Source organism: Dermacentor silvarum, chromosome 2 (assembly GCF_013339745.2).
Source record: "Dermacentor silvarum isolate Dsil-2018 chromosome 2, BIME_Dsil_1.4, whole genome shotgun sequence".
NCBI classification, from domain to species: Eukaryota; Metazoa; Arthropoda; class Arachnida; order Ixodida; family Ixodidae; genus Dermacentor; species Dermacentor silvarum.
The window spans coordinates 19,164,721-19,183,479 of NC_051155.1; positions in this window are offsets into that span (position 1 = coordinate 19,164,721).

The window sequence follows — 18,759 nt, forward strand, 5'->3', positions numbered from 1 at the left end:
CTCGAATCCTACTCCAGTCCACTACATTCTTCAGGCATGAAGTGGTGCCTGACACCGGCAAGAAAAAAATATATATTTCTGAGTGCTAGTGGGGCTATACTAGCTCAGGTGCAACCAAACTAGGAAGGCCCACTAAGCTTCATCAAAGTCACTCCCTCACCACATCAGAAATTGGCCTCCCTGGTGCAGTATTCGGCCACTACCTCCCTCATGACTCCGACAATTAACCCATGGTCCTCAGTCCCCAGTGGCTGCGGAGCACCTGACCAAGGCGGCGGTAAGACCTGCTACGCGGCAGAGGGTGCTAAGAATCTCTGGGTCCGGAAGGCGGCGGTCAGACCTGCTACGCGGCAGAGGGTGATAAGAATCTCTGAGTCCGGACAGGCCGCCTATGGAAACTGAACCTGGGAACGCTCAACACGCGCACCCTCTCGAGGGAGGCTAGCTTAGCAGGACTATTTGATGAATTATCAGGCATTGCCTGGGATATTATAGGCCTTAGTGAGATTAGAACTGGTGAGGCTCATACAGTGCTGACTAACGACCACGTCCTCTGCTATAGAGGTCTTCCAGATAAGAGAGAATCCGGAGTGGGATTTCTAGTCCATAACAACATAGCGGGCAACATTGATGAATTTTGCAGCATCAATGAGAGGGTCGAAAATCCGACGCTATCATGTCTGTAGGTTCGGTATAAGTCGTAGTTTACGATTTTTCTTCCGAATTTTGCTTTCACAAATTCAATTTTTGTTTACTCACGCCTTGCACAACGCGAAGGACCTGCCCGGTCGGGGTGATTCAGGATGATGTGGTTCGGCATAATTAATTCCGAGAACGACACCGGCTCTTAAGCCGACGCCGACGCAGGATTTTCTGTGACACGGCGCTCTTAACCCTATCGCGTTAAAATTCGCCTCCATTCCACTCTGTGAATATGGATGTACAGCGAAGCTGGGGCGGATGTTATACAAGCGCCACCACCCCAACTGACGTTAGACGACGTTGCACAAGCACACCACCACAAGCGATGTACTTCACGCGCGCACGCACGTGTGCGGAAGTCCGCATACATCCTCATTCGTCTAGTCCATCCACCAAGCGCAAGTACCTTATTGAACTAAAAAAGTCGCAGTTTCTCCCGAAAGGCGAAGCATCGATTGCGCTAGCAAATTAGTGGACAGCTACACAATGTAAGGATAGTAGTTTTATCGGCCGTATAAACTTGTAAACATAGGCATACCAACTAAATTAACAAGCATGGTGTGACGCGCACACAAGCAAACATGAACAAATCTCACTCGATGACCGTGGAAACTCCTGTCAAAACGCTTGAGTGAGTAAGCGCGGCAGCAGCAGCGAGCGAATTGACCTTCGTGGCGCCGCTCGCACCAACGCGAACTAAGCAGCGAAAACACACCATACGGCGGACTCGGTTCCCGGCGCAGATGGGCTTCAAGAATGGCGCCCCCTCCCTACCCTTCCGCGAAGCCTTGCGGGCGAACGCACGCGGCCGCTCGAGCGGCCCGGAGTAGCTTCGGTTTGTAACATGATAGCTTGGGATTGTTATTCGAATATAGTATGAAGCATAAATATGTTACGGGGGAACTTAAAGACAGAACCCTTTTCCAGCTGCCGTCCGAGGTCTGTCTGAGTGGCCGCGGCCGCTAGGTGGCGGTACCGTTAGCACAGCATATACCTTTATAGTGTAGGCCCTCCAGCTAGCGCTATTGAACTAATTCAATTTTTTTTGGGGGGGGTGGTTCAGGAAATTTGTAAAGTACGACTTACACACAACCTGCAAAAATGACCGCATCAGATAGTAATTGGAATATACGACAAAACTTAATTCTGTTACGCGGAATCTGAAACACAAAGCGACCCAGCCGCTGTTTGTTTTTGGGCTCACCGCCTGGCGCAACTACGTTATTGAACTAATTGCATTACTGCAAAAAAAAAAAAACTGCGCTTGAAAATCCGTAAAGTGCGACCTACACACAACTTACAGACAATATAGCATCGACTGTAATTCTAATTTACGAGAAAACATAATTCTGTTAGGCGGGAACTGAAGCACGAACCGCTTTTCCAGCTGCCGTTTTGTGGATGAGTATACCACAAAATGATGGTGCTCGCCACCTCGACAGCGTAAAACGGTTGTGGCGCGCATATGCGAAGGCGGAGAAAAAAAGAAAGCTGCAGTTGCCGGGAAGCCTGACAAACATTCAGGGATCTTTGAATGCTAAAGCGTCCTCCAAATCTTGGACAAGCGCGCATCTCGAGGCGACTGCGAAAAAAGGAAATATTAGAAAAAGGTCCTAGGGCCTTCACATTTTGATAAAATGGCTTATATTGCCTTTGTAAAAATGTATTCGCAGCAATGCATTTGTGCTTAAAAGTGAAGCCGACTTTAAGGGGATCAGTGTAAGCTTGGTCTTTGTAAGCTGGCTTTCCAACGTTGAGGGTTGCAGTGAAGCCTACTCATAAAGAAAAATGATATGCGAATAGGGCCCGATAACGCTCTCGTGTTCCACTCTTAAAGGGTCCCTGAAACGGTTCGGACAAATTTTGTAGACGCGTAGGGTGCAGCTCCAGTAAAACATTCGCGTGACAATTTAAGTGAAGCGTCTCATATAAGAGAGCAACGGACGATTACAAGTTACCCTCGTCCCTAGCCATGCATTTCCTCCTCAACTCGCTCGCCAAGTGATCGGGGCTAAGCCCGGCCCGCGCTGGGTCTACGTCATGTTGTGATGTACGTTGTCGTCTATTTCCGGTTGTCTTCGAGCCAGCGCGCGAAGGCTCGCCAACCTCTCCGCTAGCCGCCCGGCCGTCGATCCCCAGCAAGAGCGATCAAGCAGCGTGCGTTGCGAGCGTTCTGTCGCAACGCCGAGCGTGTCCAGTATTCCGGTAACCACAGGCGATCTGGGTGTTTTCACGGATAGCCAGAGGCGTAAACTAAAGCCCCTCCATACGGCTGTGATGAAGGAGCTTCGTAGACGTACGCAATGTTTATAAAAACGTTGGAGGTACGTGAGCGGCCTGATCGGCATGCGAGGTCCAGCCATCTGGTGGTGCAGAGCTTAACCAGCCAAAAACAGAGCTAATATTCCTGTAACCAAGTGTAAAACATTTTAAACGTGACAACGTGTTCAAGATTATGCTCCTGCCAAAAATTTGAGCCAACAGCAAAGTAGAAAAAAAAAACTTGGTTCGTCCTTACGTCGTCCGGCTCACTCACTTCGACTTACTCAGTGAGCCTGTATGCGCGGGCTCATGAGTTTGCTTCTAGTTTGCAAGAAGTCTCCTAAATAATTGTTGAGGAAATGTTATTAGGATACTTAGTAAATGCTTGTTAATCTATGCGGTTGGTGGTAATTGCTGGCTGAAAAAATGAATGTGCCCATTGTACTGTCTTTCAAAATACGGGCTTTTTTATCTTAATCAGGTAGTATCTGAAACTAGCGTAAATTGGTGCTACAAGTAGCTTCCCTATCATGATTAAAAGCCGTTGACAAAACAAAATTCAAATTCGGGGGTTTGACGTGCCAAAACCACAATATGATTATGAAGCATACCTTAGTGTCCCCTGTGTATTTATTCTGACCGCCTGAGGTCCTTTAATGTGCACCCAATGCATGGAACACGGGTGTTTTTGCATTCAGAGATACTTTCGTGCCGAACACCCCTGCACAGAACTCCCCCACCTAACGATTTAGCTGCTAACCCACATTACCGGAATCAATGTGGAGCACGCTCATCTTACGAAAGCCTACGAAAGATCACGTCCGCACTGACAGATGTCGCTGGTAATTGGAGTATAAATGATGGCCGCTGAAGAAGCTGCATTTATTAAGACGGTAGAGGGTATTTCGTGAAAAACAGCACAGCTTAGCAGAGAAAAGAGTGCCACTTCCCGTCGGTTGTTCAACACCATCGCGCAGCATAGGATGGGAAGCACGTACGACAGCAATAATTGTCTTGTTTGTCTCTCGCTTCACATGTCTTGTTTGCTTTGCCTCCCAACTACGACAGGGCACAGAAGCTACGATTGAAAGAGTTAGTGTCGTTGTCACTTAAGGCTCAGTCCGTAAGCGTCGGTAAATTGTTAAAGTGTCTGCACACCTTAGACTTGTAGACACCCTGTCTTTCAGACGTCGCCAAGTGCCAGCAGCAAAAGCTGGCTGGTTGCACTATTTGCCACGGGGTTACGAAACCAAACTAAGATGCACCAAAGCTTCTCGCAACGTCATTCGCTTGCCTATCTGCTGCTCCTCCCAAATAACGAACAAAATACAAATGTAAGCAAGCCAAGCCACGACATTCTTGATTTGCTTGTTTGCTCTCGCTTCGAAGTAAAAAAAGCACGTGAAGCTTTTGCTGGGCTTGTGAATGTGTGCTGCCATTATTTATTTTATTGTTTCAGTTGATTCTCTGCGCTCCCTCTAAGATTACTGAGGTTTTCGCTTTATATTATTCAGGAAAAAGCCCACTGACCAATCTTTCCATCTGGTACTTTTCCTTGTACCGCTGCTGATTTTCAGGTCAGTGAGTAAATGTGTATTGGTATTAAAAAGATATGGTATTTTACGTGCCAAAAACCACGATCTGGTTATGAGGCACGCGGTAGTCATTGCACGTTCTCACCACATAATAACCCAAAATAAAACTGCCAGCGTGCTTTTCGTCAGTTTTCGAATGATGAAACAATACCACCAATATAACGCCTTCAAAAATTATCGAGATATATTTATTGGTTCTCAAGTTACTATGATGTACTACATCTAGTAAGTACACTGGGCGCATGGGGTTTTGGTGGCCAAGGCACTTGTCATTGCTCTCCTACCTCCTTGCATGAACTTTTTGAAACACCCTTTTCCGAGACAATAAGCGGCCTTGCACTTCTCACATGTCCGTGAGGCTCGGGTGTGACAAGATCAGCATCGCAGCTGTTCCTCGATTTTTTCTGGGTAGTAACCATGGACATCCGCCACGAGCATCCAAACACATATAGTGACACCCAGTAAGCACGGCAACGACAACGCCGATATCGCGAGTGCACCTAAGGTGCCCTCAATAATGCTATTGCAATGAAACCATTTGGGCGAAATATTGTTGCAGGTTTTGCTAACCTACACTACCCACAGACGTTCACGGCGAAAGCATCGGTGTAGTTGTTACCTACCTCCTCATTGCTGGTCCTGGCGGCTGGTCCTGGCGGCACAATCACAATATGAATGTCCTCTTCTATGTTTTCTGCAGGCACAACTGCATCCAAAACATTGCGCAAGCGACAAAACAGCTTCTTTCTAAAAAAAAGAACTCTGCGTCCATGGAGGAACATAATTAAATAAATGGGTCTATTTGTAACTGATAACGTCCACTGTACTCCAGTACATCAAACTTTATATATGTATTACGTTCTTTCAAATGATACCGCAGCTTCCACAGTTTGTTTCTTACACGCTCCAAATATGTACTAAACACCGCAAAAGCACAACGCGAGTATGTAAATCACGCGAGTAGAAATAAATAAAAAGCGCATAGGCATCCCAATTTGTCACATGTCCACAGTTCTGCTGAAACTGGAGCAAACTTTGTACGTGTGGATTACACAGTAAATTCTTCCCTGTATTATTATGTGCGTGAGCGCCTTCTTGGTACAAGAAACGGAAATAACTAAAAGGAAATGTTCAGCTGTTCAAGAGGTACGGATCCGAAACCAAGTGTGCTAGAGCTAGCAAAGTGGGCGCTATTGAGTTCACGTGTACCTAAATCTAAGTACACGGGTGTTTTCGCATTTCGCCCCTATCTAAATTCGACCGCCGTGGCCGGGATTTGATCTCGCGACCTCCTGTTTAACAGCCCAACACTATAGCCACTAAAAAAACACAGGGGGTCTGTATTGGCACTGCCAAAAATATAGGATTGCTGAATGTAAGTCTTCGAGATAATGGGGCCATAATATTTCCTGGTGTTTCACACATCCTTATTTCCTAGCCGTCTATGTCCAGTACAGCAGGGTTGCAGGGCCTCCAACGTACCTGAAAAGATGTGGAATATGTTAACGTTGCCAAGGCAAAAATTAAACATGCAGTATTTCTTTGTCTTTAAACACGCGGTGTATGAAATATCATAAACGTGTTGACACTTTATAAATGAACGTAGTTCTGGGCGTTATTACTGGAAAAGTGTCTTTACATTTCTGTTCAAGCTGAGCAAGCACAGCTCTAATGTGAAAGGTATATATGAGATGTATTCTAGCTAAATGAAGCTTGTTTACATATAGCAAAACGGGGACCTTTTGGATAATAACAGGAAAAGAAGGCGGATGACCATTCGACCCCTAGCTGAAATTAGAATAAATTATTTAGGTTCTTCATAATAATCTCAATGCACAAGTGCAATATTCGAGAAAGCAAAGAACAAGACTATATAAAACGCCCAAAAAGCAGAAAAAACGTTAAGCAGTTACAGAACAAAAAAATATACTGCGCATTACAAAATTTAACAAAATATCTAGACACATTTGAACTTCTAGAAAAAGTACAAATCAAGGTACATTGAAGTTTATATATTTCATTCTTTAGGTGATCAGAGTTTGTTATATCGGTCAAAGATACTGATAACTTATTCCAGTAGGAAGCAAATAATCGGGGTTAATGTTTGTATCAGAGTGGGGGGAAATTTTTCTCGGCAAATTTTACCGCAAAGATATGTGTAGTGTTGCAAGAATACAGTCGTAGCGAAGACATGGAGATAAGTTATAAAAAGAGGAGCCTAGGCATTACACGATTGGGTACGCTCAATTCATTCATTGTCATGAGTCCTGACCAAAACACGGCTATAATGCAGCAGCAAACTTACAACTAAGTGCCGTAAATCCGCATGGTATTACGAGGATGAACTTTCTCGACGTCAATACCGTAAAGTTTCTGAAATTCAGGCGATCTTTCGAAATTTTTAAATGCTCCCCATTGAGTAACGCTTGTGCTTTGCAGTGAAGTTGGTGAAATCACCGATGGGGTAATGACCAGAATTCTGGCGCAGATGAAAAAGCTCGGACCTAATCCCAAAAGCCCTAGAATTTACAAGAGCAATTAGTAACGCTGGCAGCAACGAATCGAAATGGGGAAGTCAGAAACCACGTTCCTGAAAATTAGCAGACACGTATTTGGACAGCATGGAGATAATATACGGGACTTTGTGGATGCAAGGTGTAAGCAATGTGACGTCTTCCTTCCTAGTAAAACGTATCTGCTGATTTGGCAGAACGTATAAACCAACTAGCTCAGCAGATCACCATTGTTGACAAGCAAAGAATTCAAATCAGTTTACCAGGCTCAATGTTTAATACTTTGCTTATACAAGATAAGTATGTGGCGAAATTCAGGGAACACTTCAGAAAGTCTAAAAATATGCAATTACTCGAGGAGCCACAGTAATGATAGTCGTGAAGATCAGTATTACCTTAGAAGGGCGGCGGATTGCGATGGTTGGTTTTCCATAGCGATAAGTGGTGCAGCGCGAAAAAGAAACGCAAGAAGCCGAGCAAGCGCTTGTCCTCATCTCTATTTCGTCCTTCCGTCTTGTTTAGCGCTACACCACTCATCGGTATCAGTATTAAAGCAATAAAGCTAGTGTCGCAAAAAAAACCTATTTCCAACTGTAGGCTTAGATGGCCTGAAAAATCGGTTTCGTGTGAGTTGGCCATGTCTGTGGATTGAAAATCGCTGCCACTTATCATGCGCTGAAGATTTCAATTTTGCGCCTGACGGGGAACAGTCTAAAAGAGGATAGATTGCGAAGATTTCAATTTTGCGCCTCACGAGGGAAAGCGTAAGAAAAAATTGATTGCTATCACTCGGCTGAGGCAGATGTTTCTTATTGGCGTTCAAATCTTTGAATGAGACTTTCCTCCGGAGGAAAGAACACGCAGCTGCATGATCGAGAAATGTTGTCTTTGATTGAACGAATAAACAAAGATTTGACCGTAATGTTCACTTTTGCTCTAGTGAGAGTTGCTTCGTTTCTTTCCCGCCCTGGCAGTTTTCATTTCGTTCAGGGCATATAATTGATTTTCTGCATAATAGTTTTATGGCAATATAGAAAATAAAGATGAGCTATTAGTACAAAATAGTGTTACGGGGAGAATCTATATACAGGGTATATTTACAAAGGAAGGCGCACAACGCTGCAGCAGTGGTATACAAGGCTAGCGCGCGCACACCAGATAGCCGCTACGTCGTCGTCATCGTTCGAGCATCGACTACAGGATGGCCGTCCGAGACAATATGCAGTAATAAAGCTAACGATAACACTTTTTTTGAAGAAAACAACAACCACAACACAAATTTTGGCGTGAGCAGCATTTCGGCATGCATCAAGCACCGGAAGAACAAGAAACTCCAAATAACGAAGATGTTCGGCAAAGCCAGCTAATCACAGCAGCCGTAAACAGCGTGCCACGCGAAAGGTTGAATAAGCAACCGGAAGTCGGGTGCGTTTACCAGAACGCTAAATAAAGCCGGATGCGAAGCGAATTGTTCTGGCTGTGGGATGTGGCACTTATTCTTGTCCCGGCGCCGGACGCGCGCTAAAACGCTTGAAGTGCCCGCTGGCACGCACCGGTGGAGAAATTGAATTGCAGGAAATGAACCTGGGGAGAGGGCAAGCAAAGGATGCTCCGACATTTGCTTTACTCTCTCTGTGTACACTCGTTAGTGATTGAAAGTGTGTGAAAACATACAAGCTGAAGGCAGGCTTTTAGGAATATTCCTAACGGAAGTCGCCTTTCGCTCATCGGGATTCTTTTAAACCATCGACGCACGCCGCAAAAGTGCGCCGCGGCGAAAATACACGCTTTCAGTATTATTTGTTTCAAGAATGGCTGCGTTAAGATTTGGTATATATATTTCCGACTGAAAACTTGCAAAAAAATCTCATGCGACACTTTGTAGTGGGGAGGTAAATTTGCAAAGCAAACCGGGCATTGTTTAGAGATGCACTATAAACTTCGGGCAAAAAAATTGTGCGTTATTTTTTCACAAGTTTCCTTTGAAGAATTGGAAATAAATAAAAAAAACTTACTTTGGGGGGGGGGGGGGGGTTTAGTATGACATCTTGCAAACATTGTTGCATGGCAACACTGTTCTTCGTAACCAGATACCACTTTCGCTTAGCGTTCTATGACGTATGATCAAAGACATTTTCATTCATTGTTCATGTTCATTCATGTTCTGAATCTATATTGCGCTAAGTTCTTAATTGCGCCGAGTGAGATGGTGTCGTAGTGAGCAACATTGGCAGTTCATTTGCGTCCACTAGATACTGTTTACCAATTCCCTGCTCTCTATACACCTAATGAAATGAATAAAGGACGTTTAAGGTCTTTTATCTACTTTTGCAGTGTGTATAAAAATGATTTACTTTCATCCGTGGATAAAAGCAAATGGCTGGCGCAATTCAAAAATAAATGTTCTGGGGAGCACCTTTATAAGGCATTCAGGAAGAGCATAGATTACGCTACAGGGATCCCGTTCAGTAACGAGTGAATGCGATGTAGGCAGGCCCACCTCGCTGGCGATAGAATGTGGGCTAAAATTCGTCTTAAAACAAACAATTAAAAAACTGGGCAGCGGCGAGACAGCTGATAACCGGAACATCCTTAAAATACCTATATTAATTGCATATTTTTGGTCACCGTCTTGCCTTTTCCTTTGAGATGAATTTACTAATTGAAAAGAGGAGCGTTTCGCTAACGAGCGATTCTACGCGAAATTTAAACGCTGAAGTGTCTTTTGGCAAGCGACTTCCTGATCGCAGTTTTGGGGCCATAAAGAAGAGGAATTGCTTTTCTCGTGCCAACGCCAACTAGTTCTGTGAGGCGACTGTCGCGTACGTCAGGTCACGTACAAGGAGTAAGAGAACACGCTCCTGCGGAAGATGACTCCATCTTTGACGTGCGGCAATAGCCAGAGCGTGGCGGCTCTGCTCCGCCTTCGGGATGGGCCCACATTCCCCAGTCTTTTCTCGTAACACACAATGCTACGAAGAAGCTTTAGGACATTTTACCACCTTCAAGATCGGCCTAGGTTATAGCGGAACAGCTTGTAACGTCTCTTAGATGGCATGAAAAACAGTTGTCGTGTAAACGCCTTCACACCACAGTCTTCGTCTTGCTTTTGTCGTCGCACAGAGGCTCGCGTCGCACAATGATTTCTTGCTTGCACGAAGACGTTATCTAGATAACTCTCGATGAACCCGAAACGATGCCAAATATCCAGCTATTGCATCATTACTTCCATAAAGTGTTCATTTTCACAGTACGTGCGATCTGAATATATATATATATATATATATATATATATATATATATGGGGCATAGACCTGCCAATGCGCTGCATTGATTGACTGAAGCGCCCAGAGCTACCATGTGTTGCACGCCGTGCAGAGAATCTGCAGACCTCCAGGTGAACGGTTGTAGCTCTTGATGAATTTATGGCTAAATCTGAAAGCATGTACGTTATTCCGTTCTTATAGTACAGATAGTTGCTCAGTCAGGTATCTAAGGTCCGCACCATCTGCATCTATAGACTAACAGTGTGGATACAAGGATGCGAGAAGAAAGCTATCAGGCAGGCTATGTACTGGTGAAATGAAATACGAGCATGGGCGTGTGTTACTTATTGATAAAACAACCCGGCAAACGGAGCACGACGTTCTGGCAGGCATTTTTCTCTGGATGAAGGGTGATAAATGAGGCGCCTCGTATATTACGCCACGAAAGACAGTAATCCCCGCCGCTCGTTCATGGCTGATTACACACGCAATGTTGGTCTATTTATCAGCACTGCGGTGCAGTGTGGAGGTAATTATAGATTAGCAGCTAAATCAGCAGCGATATTGTGCAATATTTAGAAGTGGCTTGCTATAGAATGGACGTTCTCGATGTTTTCTCGTTTTGACTAACTCTTAGGATGCAGGAACAAAACAGCGTTCCCGTACGCATAGTGCAAGGTTAGAGATTTGTGAACTACCATGCACTGTACGGCACAGATTGAAGAACGGTGAGTGCAAAATTTTTTCCCATTTGTTCAGTTACTTATTTCTTGTCCTATTGTTACGAAATTAGTTATATTTTAATAGCCATCATTTATAGTTATATTCTTTTATCTTTTATTAGTTATAGCGATTATTTATAGCCATTATTATAGCCATTATTACAGCCACCGTTATGTATTACCATATATTTTAAATAAGTTTAAAATGACAGAGGAAAATATAACCACCTCATCTTATTCTTTTAAAAGCATACGAGAACTTTTTTTTTCTGATGTAATATAATATTGTGTGAGAAATTGCACTAATAACAAATGTCTCGTATGGTTGTATTTCAACTTTTGTTGCTGCACTGTACTGCTTTATTCAGTTTTTCTTTCTTCTTTTTTTTTTGACGACATTGTAATTATCTGCTGTCTAACCAATGTACTCTGTGTTTTCTGCCCTGAACTGCCAACCACAATAGGGATATGGGAACTTTGTCAAGCTGCTTTTTAGCGGCTTTTACTCCCACACACCTCAAACATGTTGTATGTAAACATGTTTTCAATCGATATATATTTCAATTCAATATCAATATATATTTTTAGCCATCTACGTCGCCTTCACAATAAGAAGAAACGCCTCTACAGACAGGCCGACTTAAACAGGCAATCGGATTCCTGGCAGCGCTACAAAGCCGGTGATAAGGAATATCAGTCGGCGCTGTAATCTACTCGTCGCCATTTCTTCGCAGACGATCTATACCATCAATGTTAACCAACAACCCTCGAAAGTTCTGGCAGACAATCAATCCTTCTAATAAACGCGATATAACCCTCACCGATGCTGTAGGAGGCAGTATTCTTGCGGCTGAATGCACTGAAGTTTTCAATAAAGCATTCACATCAGTTTTTACACGAGAAGAGGCTTCTTCAGCCCCTATCACAATGAATATTTCCAACACCTCAATGTCCGAAATAATTATTAGTGAGACCAGTATCTTATCTTGATTGTTCAATCACAATGCAAACGAATGTAACGAAACCTAAAACTTCATCAGTCTCTGATCACCTAGGTTTCAGCAACAAAATACTCGTGAATTCATCAGAAGGTACTCATCGCATCTTGTTCGCTATTTTTTCAGTCTCTTTCATCTGGTTTCGCTAGATGCTAAGGTCGTAACGATTTCCAAGTCTGGGGATCGTTAATTGTCTCTCAATTATCGTTCCATTTCATTAACTAGCACAGTCTGCAAACTCCTTGAACACGTGATTCACTCCCAGGTTATTAACTATTTAGAAGAATATAACATCATCTTTAAGTACCAACATGGTTTCCGTAAAGGCTACTCGTGCGAAACGCAACTTGCTGGATTCATCCAAGACATACATTCATCTGTCGATACTGGTATTCTAGTCGATTCGATATTTCTCGATTTTTCAAAAGCTTTTGATAGGGTACCTCACAATTGGCTATTAACCAAATTAGCACTGCTTAATATTCTCCCTCTTGTTTTAGCATGGGTCAATGATTTTCTTTCTTCCAGGTTTCAGTTTACCACTGTCAATAACCATAATTCTTCTTTCAGCCGAGTACATTCTGGCGTCCCACAAGGAAGTGTACTTGGTCCCCTAATTTTCCAGATATTTATTAGCGATTTACCTAACCCTGTTTCGTCCCAAATCAGACTTTTCGCTGACGATTGTGCAATTTACCGTATCATTTATTCTAATGATGATCGCCTTGCCCTACAATATGATCTTGACTCAGTAACAGCATGGTGCTCTACCTGGCTCATGCAACTTGACCCTTCTAAAACAAAATCTCTCTTTCACTAACCGTAAGTCTCGAATTCCAACCACGTATATCTTAAATAATAATCCACTTGAGTTGGTACCCACTTATCAGTACCTCGGGGGTCACATTTATTCTGACTTAACATGGAACCATAATATTAACCTTACTGTTGCATCGGTTAATCGGTCATTAGGTCTTTTAAAACAAAAGGTAAAGCATGCCCATTCCCACCTCCGATCACGTGCTTATACCACTCTAATCCGACCTAGAATCGAATATGCTTCGGCAACTTGGGACCGCCATCAAGCATATTTATAAATAGCACTGAATCACTGCAGAACCGCGCTGTTTGTTTCATATATTCTGATTATCCACGTCATACCAGAATCACAGCATTGAAGAAACGTGCTGGCTTTCAAGAACTATCTCTCGGCCTTAAAATTGCACGTTTATCACTTTTTCATAAATTGCATCATTACTCAACTCTTCATAACGACTTTTTTGTTTGCCATCTGCTATTTTTGATAGACGCGACCATCCTTTCAAAGTCAAGCGCGTGCCATGTCCTTCATTTAACTATGCACATTCATTCATTCCACGTACTATAACTGACTGGAACGCTTTGCCTCCACGTGTTGCTACCACCACAGATCACGATAAATTTGTAAATCTGCTGTCTGCTAGTACTACAGCGTAATCCTTCTGTAAACTGTTATCTAGATGTGCATTGCGTTTTTCGTTTTATCCCTTATACTTCTATGATGATTCTCGTTGTTTTCTTTAATACATTTGTTTGTAGGTTTTATAGCTGTTATTAATCTATACAGTGTTGCATGGTGTTATGACTGTATAACGAAATTCTAACTTGTTCGTATAGTGTCATATGTGTTCCTTGTGTCGTTGTATTTGTGCCCCCCCCCCCCCCCCCCTATGTAATACCCTCGGTTGCGAGGGCCTTCACGGGTATTTTGTATAAATAAATAATCTCTGTAGAGCAGAAGACGCGAAATACCAGCTGAAAAAGACGTTGAGCAAGCGGGGAGGCGGCCAGCAGAACAAACCCACATGACAAGATTTTAATTCTAGATATTGGAGTCGTGTTTCAAATTTGGCCTCGTGAACGATGGTATCATATGTGGCGCTTTGAAGCCGCTTCACGTTATTGAAGAATGTAGCTTGCAAGTCGTAGAAATCAGCCCGCGCATCCCGACAGGACCGTGGGCTTTCTGCTTCCACGGCGGACACTGGGCAATTTCGAGTGAGCTTTGACTATTTTAGTTACTTTAGTAAGACGACAATTAGCTACCGATGGCCCATAACGAGCGTGGGGCGTTCAATACGGGACCGGCATGAGTCACCGAAACACAATTTCCGAAAGGGGGAACAATGTTCTTCATTAAGTATGAGAACTCTTTCAAAACCACCAAAAAAAAGCAAATATCAGCGCATTTGATGCAATATCCGGGAAGGCCGTCTTTGCAAGTGCAAAGACGGCCTTCCAGACAACTAGCTCTATGAGGCGACTGCCGCGTACGTCAGGTCACGTACAACGAGCGAGAGAACTCGAGCGTGCGGGAGTTCATGCCACGCCGGCGCAGGGAGAGGCCTTCGTCCTGCAGTGGACATAAATATAGGCTGATGATGATGATGATGATGATAATGATGATGATGAAATGGGATATATATTCAGTTTAACTTAGAGTCATAGAATTGTGAAAATCCACGACGCTGTTGAATGTCTCGCGCTGATACCGCGATCTTTGTGGTTTAGGGATATGTACGAGTCTACACTATACGTGGAGATTTTCCCCCATGATGTATCGATCTATTACGCAGAGCAAAACTGTTTTCACTGGCGTTACTTTATCGGTTGAAATTGCTTGTTACATAGGTCAGGGGTCGCTATAACGTAAAATGATTCCAAAGTCTTGTGATTCTAAACTCCTGACGTCAAATTTACGCAACCACCGATGCAAGCATCGGGCGGTGACCAGCAGCGTTGTCTGAACAACCCAATTAAACACTGTCCTCGTTTATTGGAGGTCACCTTTGTTCGCTTTTAAAACCAATAACATTGTCTACACTCAGCGGTTTTTCTTATCTAATTGGCTGACAAGAGGCGAGTAGCACACTATAGTGGAGAGGGTATCGATGGAGCCGAGCCAGCACAGTGAAAAGAGATCACCGCATGTAGAGGGTGGTGCCGGCTTCTCCGATTGGTCCGCTTCGCCTTACTTAGCTTGCGGTGGCTGGTCGAAAATCGTGACGCCGTGCAACGGAAGGATAAGAATGCCGCTGAAACGGATCCTCAGCAAGGAAGAGTTGGCAGAGCGATGTCGTATGCATGCCGAAAGGGCTCGCTAATGTTTTACTGCCACGCAAAAAGGTTCATTATGCTCAAATAAATGCATGCTCACCGGCAGGTGTGAGCGGCGAGGGCCTGAGCGATCGGCGGGCAGCCATCTTCTATTCCTTTCGGAATGGGGCAGTGTGTGCCTATTCAGAAAATATTTCAATTTTGTTCGGCATATTATTGCATTTTCTTTCGCATGCACGTCACTTTGACGTGGTGAGTTTTCGCGGTTTTTTTGACGTCGCGTAACAGACAGGTGAAGTGGGCGTAGCCAGAAAACATTGGACCAATAGCAGAGCGCTAATGATGAAAAGGCGTCGAATCAGGAATGATTATTTTTCTTTTGTGCGGTTTAATCATGCGTAATCAGTGTGTACACGTTATGTCAGATGGGGAGCCATCGCGGTTTTCGTGACGTCGCGTGACAGACAGGCGAAATTAGGAGTGGCCCGAAAGTGGTTTGACCAATCGTGGAGGCTGATTGCAGAAATTGGAATCAAAACAGTTTGGAATCATTTTACGTTATAGCGCCCCCGATCATACGGCGATACCTAATTACCAATGGCTCTTGTAGCCCATTGAAAAAAAAAGAAACACCAAGCAAGCCGTTCAGTATCATGCGCTGTTCTATTAGGACGTCTTGTGCCTTTTAATATCTATGATCAGACAAATGTGCCGATTGTATGTCGTCAATTATTGTTTTATTACCGCAGAACATAGGTACAACTACAATCCTGGTCGTTCAGCGTGACTGGCGTTCCAAACGGGCGATAACCGTTAACTCATGAGCTGCGCCAAACGGTTTCCACAAAACATGTCCCCAGAAAAAATGACCCTGGAAGAAATGGCCCCATAGAACATGACCCAGAAGAAATGATCCGGCGTGTGAAGTAGAAAAAAATGGCTACAGAGGCTAACAGGAGGGCTGCAATCAAACGTCCCGTAACAATAGAATCCAGCGCATCGTCATATGAAAGATATCGGCATAAAAGAGACATTTAACTGTGAAAAAGTATCGGCAAGCACGGGATGACCGATTACAGAGAGCAAGTTCCAATAAGTCAATCAGACAAATTTCCCTCTGGAAAACTTCCACTCTGCAGTTCAGAGGCTGTGCTTGACTGTCCTGTGCAAATATGGTCGGCCACTGCCAACCGACAGTGTGGGAGGCGATCGACTTCTTGAGGTCGGAAGAAACAATGGCGACCAAGAAAATGGCCTACGACAAATTTGGTGCTTCCCCTAAAAAAAAAATCTGCAAGTCGGCGCTCATCGCCATGCAAGGCTGCCTCCACAACTAATGCGCACACTACATTCCCCGGATTTTCTTAGGTGCCGTTGGACAACCAATCCGGTAATAAGTTGCCTTTACGAAGCGATGTAGGTGTTCGCGCAGCATTTTATGAATGAATAGCCGAGCCGCACTCTCTCCAGCCGCACACTCTCCAGGGTCTCGGCAAGTGTGCTGCGGCCCAGTTATTTCCTTCAGGCGGCAACTTCGCCGTACAAACACTGTACATCATGAAAATTTTTCCAATTTATGGTGTATAATTTGCAAATAGGTTCCTCCAGGACAATTTTTTTCAGTTAAGGCCATTTTTTTCTACATATCAATTTCTCTCGGTCATTTTTCTGTGGAAATTCTTATCCTTACACCCACACCTAATCACGGAGATGTTGGTAAAGTTTAGCTTTAAACTTTGACAGCGGCAGGTTGGTTGTACCTGAAACTTTCCTTCCAACGGTGCTCCACATATACATTAGCAATTCTCCTTTTGCGGTAACGATGGTATCTGGCGAACCCACAACATATTCGAAATTGAAATAGATGAAAATGAAGAGATATCTAACGAATATGTGTGGTGATGTAACTTTCTCGAAGTAGATACAGGGTGTTTAACTTTAACTGCACCAAATTTTAAAAATTGTCTGTCGCATATAGCCCAATTATAATCCTTGATCTAACCTACTCGATGAGGCGGCCATTACTTCCATGAGAAATCGAAACGCCTATTTAAATAATTAACACAATCACGAATAATAACTTTCTAAATAATTATTTTACGGCACATGTTCTAATCTATGAATTATAGCCGCTGAGCTCGCAAGGCTTATCCACTTGGAACGAATTCTCAGGACTGAACCAGTTTCGATATATTAATATTCAACGTGTCCGACGAAATGCATGAGCGTTTCAGTTAACTTTTTGAGGGAAGCACTGTTTTATGCATTGAAGCATAATGTTAACTGGAATGCCCGTGCATTTCGTCGGACACATTGAAAATTAATAACTGTGTAATTAAGCAGTAAAATGTGCATGAAATCAATGAGAAGAAAACTTGGCATAGGACAAGGCATCATGTATGCGCTGACAGATTAGCAGGGTATTGTCATCAGCAATTGTGATGATATAGTAAAAGCAGCACAAGAATTCTATACTGATCTATGCAGAACCTAGAACAGCCATGCTACCTTCATTCGAAGTAGTTATGAACAGGATATACAGGCTCCTTCTATAACTAGCGATGAAGGTAAAGGGGCCTCGCAAGACATGACCCGGAGAAAAGCGAAAGGAGAAGATGAATAAACAGTCACTTTAATCAGAGATGGAGAATATATGCTTGCAAGCGTGCGGCCCTTTCTACTGAATGTCTCACGACTAGAGACATTATACAATGGATACATTAAAGAATTGAAGAATTATAGACCCATTAGCTTGCTTTCAGTATTGTAAAAAATATTCACCAAGATAATTTCCGATAGAATCTGGGCAACACTTCAATCAACCAAGAAAACAGGCTGGTTTCAGGAAGGGACCTTTTACAATGGATCACATCCATGTCGTCCGTCAGGTAATTGATAAATCTGTGGAGTAAATTCAATCTGTCTGTATGGCTTTCGTTAATTATGAAAAGGCATTTGATTCTGTAGAGATACTAGCAGTCATAGAGACATTGCGTAAGAAGAAGGAGTACGGGAGGCATACGTGAACATCTTTGGAAATATCCAAAAAGATTCCACTGTTACCTTGGTTCTTCACAAGAAAAATAGAAAGTTACCAATCAAGGAAACGTTCAGGCAAGAAGACAATCTCTCCAATGCTATTCACTTCCTGTTTAGAATAAGTATTCAAGCCATCAGACTAGGAAGACTTAGGAGTGATGGTCAACGTCAGCAACCTTCGGTTTGCAGATGACGTTGTCCTGTTCTACAACTCTGGGGACGAATTACAGCAAATGATATAGAAGCTTAACGGAGAAAGTGTAAGAGGGGGGTTGAAGATTAATATGCAGAAGAGAAAGATAATGCTGAATAATCCAGAGGAGAAAAGAATTCGGGATCGCCAGTCAGCCTCTAGTGTCTGTACAGGAACACATTTATCTAGGTCAATTACTCAAGGGGACCCTGATCATGAGAAGGAAACTTACAGAAGAGTAAAAATGGGTTGGAGGGCATACGGCAGCCATTACCCAATCCTGACAAGAAGCTCACTACTGTGGTTGAAAAGAAAAGTGTACCAACATTGCATTGTACAGGTGCTAACTTATCGAGCATAAACTAGGATGCTA